The sequence below is a fragment of the Lissotriton helveticus genome, chromosome 4_1, assembly GCF_964261635.1.
Source record: "Lissotriton helveticus chromosome 4_1, aLisHel1.1, whole genome shotgun sequence".
NCBI lineage: Eukaryota > Metazoa > Chordata > Amphibia > Caudata > Salamandridae > Lissotriton > Lissotriton helveticus.
The window spans coordinates 1644848150-1644853222 of record NC_136063.1 but is presented as its reverse complement, the minus strand read 5'-3'; the positions used below and the strand labels follow the sequence as shown (position 1 = coordinate 1644853222).

Genomic DNA, 5073 nt, shown 5'->3' with positions numbered 1-5073 from the left:
TGTTCTGGTGCACATCTGGAGGTGTCCAGCTCAGAACTCGTAAGTATGCCCGTAAGTGTCAGATTAGCAATTACCTGCGCATCCCTGCAAAGTGTGTGGCACGGCAGCATCACCCATGGTGCGCCGTATTTACAATGCGGCACACCATGGTCCCAAAACGTCACCGAAGCGTTACGCATCTGTGCCGTAAAGGCGGCTCTTTGATGGAGTTGCGTTGCAACGATGGCGCAGCTCCAGCAATGCTGCGTCAAGCCGTAAGTCTGCTTCATGCAGGCGCAGGGTTTCAGTGACGCATCATTGTCCTAAATGACTGATTGAAATTTTATATATTCCCCATAGCCACTTTTAGCATGCGTTCCTGCGCAGGAACGCCCTCCCTTGCGATGGAATGCTCCCTAATGGCGCAGGGTTTTAGAATGGGATGCATCTCCCATATGCGTCACGTTGTTAATATACGCCACACCATGGCGCCTCTCTTGTGGCGCTGCGTCACAAAATTGACGCAAGAATGGAGCAAAAGAGCTGCAAGGGGCTTGTAAATCTGCCCCTAGAGTAGAGGCTCAGGTGCAGTCCTTCCTTTGTAGCCCTCTTTTTGGATGAAATAGTAGGTTCTTGTTCTTTCTAAATGTTTGATTTGGTTGACAAGGACATCGGCAAGCAGCAATCATCAATGTTTTCTGTTATTTCTTTCATGTTGTACGTCAGGTCCGCCCAGGGGCAAGCGGACCGAAAAATCTGATGCAGCAGTGGCTCCAAAGGAGGAGGATGCAGGCCAGGGCGGCGAGTGCTCCTTTGCTGGCCCCAGTAAGTTTTCATTTAAATATAGAGGACCTATTGTTGTCCAAGCATTCCTAATTTAATTGTTTCGAAATAGTGTTTAGATAGGAGCAAAATCAATAATCCAACTGTTGCAGGGACAATTCTCCACAAACCGAACTATGGACAGCAAAGACCAGAGTAATAATATTTCAGAGTGGCGTGTTTGGCACACTGTATAAATAAACCTGGTAGTGTCAGCAGCACAGACTCCTCCTTGCAAAAATTGCAAAACTTTTCGCTCAGTCACTCTAGTCTGGACTCTCTGGAGGACTAAAAACCACAGAGTCAATTCAAGTTTAAAAGCTTTATTAAAAGTTTAAGTAAACACATATATGAAAATAAAGTTAGTTGGAAATGGAAAAGTGCTTGGTGCTGAGTTGATGAGTACTGGATTGGTACACATTTCTTGTGGTCGAGCCGAGCTTTCACCTGGTTTGAAGTTGATGTTCCTCTTGTCCTTAGAAGTCCAGTTTCTGTCTGTTCAGAGAAAAATAGTGTGTGTTAAAATTAAGCAAGCATTCAACAATTGTGACAAAAAAAATGAAGCAAGACAACAGCTTTCCCTGGAAGGAGGGACATTTTTACTTTAGACTAGAGTAGACAGTCAATTAATTTTTCTGTTGTTTTCACATTTTTTCATTCATAGACCAAATACTAGTGGAGTGGTGTAATCTAACATTCTTAAATCTACTTTGTAGGTGGAACATCTGGTGGCGGGGCCAGCTCAGATGTGGTGGTCATCAGTGACTCGGAGTCCGAGGGTCAATCTGGGGAGGAGGCGGCGCTAGAGGAGTCGGATCAAGAGCAAGAAGTACAGACTGTGAGGAAGGAGACGGTGGCGGTGGCGAGTACAGGTAAGCTGGATCATGGAGGTACTATCTGACTCTTAGATAGGATATGATGTGTATTCAGTGGTGGCCCAGTGACAAATTACAATATGGTAATTACAGCAGGCTGGGACCGACAGACAGATGGAGGCAGAGACAGAGAGAGAGGAAGACAGAAGGAGAGAGAGAGAGAGGGAGGGAGCCAGAGGGAGGGTGAGGGAGGGAGACAGAGAGAGAGAGACAGCGAGGTAGAGGGAGACAAAGGGAGACAGAAAGAGTGAGACAGAGAGAGAGAGAGAGAGAGAGAGAGAGAGAGAGAGGGAGGGAAACAGACATATCGCCTGGGCCTGGTGCAGATGATACGGTTGCTGGTGTGGTTAACGGCTCAGAGGTAAAATCACTCACTTCTGCCAGATCTCTTTCATATGAAAGAGCACCAAACCAAGGATACAAGTGAGTTGTGGGAAGGGAAATGGTGATTCAAGCGCCCCTCCCTGCGGACGCCCATGATACTGGCCTGAATAGTTTTGTACTGCCCTGGCTAGTTGCTAGTTGTACTGTGACACAACTTCCTGCTGAATCATTTTGTGTTAATCATATTCTTAAAGAGCATTGGTTACAGATTATGTCTTTCTTTCTTCATGTAGTTGGCAATACTAAAACCTCCAAACCAACGAGGAGTATGCTGGCTGTACTGGCCCGGCAACGGAGGCTGGAAGCAACTGTTGCTGAATATCGGCGACTGGTGGAACTAGAGGGGGACGACACGCACTCCAGTGCATCAAACCTAACAACATCTACATCCTCCTCTGTTACCCCACGTTCTACCGGTAAGCACAGTGCTCCAGCAAACCGGAGCCGTGCCGGAAGACGCCACCGCCGAGCAGCAAAAGCTGCACCTCGCAGCACTGTTAAAGGTCGCTTGCGCCGTGCACTCCGCAGAGTGTCCGACCTAGAGGCGGAGGTCCAGAAATGGACCAAATATCAGAATGTGGTGGAGGGCCTCCGCCTAGATCAAGCCATCCTCCAAGAAAAATATGATGCCCTGGCCCTAAAGCATGATGCCCTGGAGGCCAAACTTAACAGCTTGCATCCATAGAGTGTCCCTTGCCCCTGTTTTTGAGACTTTTGGGGGGTGGGAATTGGGAGTTGGGTTTTTTGGGGACTTTTGAGGACTATTTATTTGTTGGGGTTAGGGAGGGTCTTGCGGGAGATTATTTTGTTAGGGATATAAATATACTTTTTCAAACTTTATCTGAGCATACCTGTTTTTTTACTACTTTTGAGCTGGGTGGGTGGTGGTTTTGCAGTAATTTCATTTAACTGAACACTGTCATCGTGTTGGTTCACGTGCAATAGGCCAAATGTTTTCCTAAGTAAATGCCTGTCACAGAGTTTGTTAATTCAAGAGCCCTAGGACTTTGCTGCTAGTACCACTGTCACTCTCTCGCCTCTCCAAATACTCCATTATACTACCTCCCATCCAAACGCTTATCTTACCTGTAATTTGTGTTTGAGGGCTGGCTCCACCTGGAATTCACAGAGTCCTAACGCGTTCTGCAGCAGGGCCACAACTGGAGTTTCCCGGCGTGGATTTTCTGCAAATCAAAAGCAATCAACATTAGAAATGTGGTAGCGGTGCTGACACAACCCTAAAACCTAGAAGCCCCAGAGACAGCACCCCTGAGACAGGCAAGCGAGCAATATAACGCCTACACGTTCACGTGCAATAGGCCAAATGTTTTCCTAAGTAAATGCCTGTCACAGAGTTTGTTAATTCAAGAGCCCTAGGACTTTGCTGCTAGTACCACTGTCACTCTCTCGCCTCTCCAAATACTCCATTATACTACCTCCCATCCAAACGCTTATCTTACCTGTAATTTGTGTTTGAGGGCTGGCTCCACCTGGAATTCACAGAGTCCTAACGCGTTCTGCAGCAGGGCCACAACTGGAGTTTCCCGGCGTGGATTTTCTGCAAATCAAAAGCAATCAACATTAGAAATGTGGTAGCGGTGCTGACACAACCCTAAAACCTAGAAGCCCCAGAGACAGCACCCCTGAGACAGGCAAGCGAGCAATATAACGCCTACACGTTCACGTGCAATAGGCCAAATGTTTTCCTAAGTAAATGCCTGTCACAGAGTTTGTTAATTCAAGAGCCCTAGGACTTTGCTGCTAGTACCACTGTCACTCTCTCGCCTCTCCAAATACTCCATTATACTACCTCCCATCCAAATGCTTATCTTACCTGTAATTTGTGTTTGAGGGCTGGCTCCACCTGGAATTCACAGTGGGGGACTCGTCAACGTTAAGTAAGTTTCTTCATTGTGCAGAATCCAGGCATCAGCATTATGGGTAATGGATAGGGTGAGTCTGGAGGAGGAGGACTCAGGATAGACGACCAGGACTGAGTTCGTGTCAACTAACTGTTGTGAACCTGAGGAATGCTGCGGCATCAAAATCAAGACAGTTCTGTTGATGGGCTTGTTGTTTTATTGGTTGATTTGATTACAGTTTTGTTGGGAATGTGATGAAGCACTTGCTAAAGAAAGACAGACACACAGGAATAAAAGTGAATAAGGAGGACTATTTACAATTAATGAATGAATGATTGAGTCATTTTCAGAACTCGCTGTCAGGGAAGCAGAACTCGTCCTCATACTCTGCTAAATCATCAGTCGGGGTTACTTCTGGTAACTGAGGAGAACTTTCCTCGGGTAGGGCGGTGTCCTCTTCTTCCTGCGTGCATTCTCGTACTCTGTAATCTGGTGGTATGAAGTGCTGGTTCATCTTTATCAAGGTGAGCCGCTCCACATTTGCGGGCAAGAGGCGGGACCTTTTGGAAGTCACAATGCCACCAGCAGAACTAAAAACACGTTCTGAAGACACGCTTGCGAGTGGGCAAGACAAGTAATTGATAGCCAGGTTGGTGAGCTCTCGCCATATTTTTCTTTTCCCATGCCAATACGCCAATGGGTCCTCTGTAATATTGACCTCTGTTGAGTCATCCAGATAGGCCTGCACCATTGAAAGAATGTCCTCCCGGATTCCTGTACTTTGCACTTCTGTGTCCTTTCTAGGACCAGGAAACCCTAGCTGAGTTAGCCAACTCGCTTCAGACATATCGCATGCGCCTGGTGCAGATGATACGGTTGCTGGTGTGCTTAACGGCTCAGAGGGAAAGTCACTCACTTCTGCCACAGGCACAGATGGTGAAGTGCTTTTTTGGGACGCCTGATCGCCTGCTGATTCACTAGTAGTACTGCTTCTCCTACAGTTTCCTTCCGCTCTATTTCAAAACGAATGGCTGACTGAGCTAGCCAACCTTTGTACTCTGTAACATCCGATGTTTCAAAAGGAATTATTACTTTGCCAAACAATGGCTTTTTGTAACGTGGATCCAGAATAGTAGCACAAATGTAGTGCT

General features: G+C 46.8%; 1 long non-coding RNA gene across 1 annotated transcript; it reads right to left on the bottom strand.

Moving 5' to 3' along the window:
* Nucleotides 1–1108: 1108 nt before the first annotated feature.
* LOC144827633 (uncharacterized) lies at nucleotides 1109–3250 on the bottom strand. Its single transcript, XR_013610278.1, has 2 exons — nucleotides 3147–3250; nucleotides 1109–1296 (listed from the first exon to the last, which is right to left on the bottom strand). It is a non-coding gene; the product is annotated as an uncharacterized LOC144827633 (long non-coding RNA).
* Nucleotides 3251–5073: the final 1823 nt, after the last annotated feature.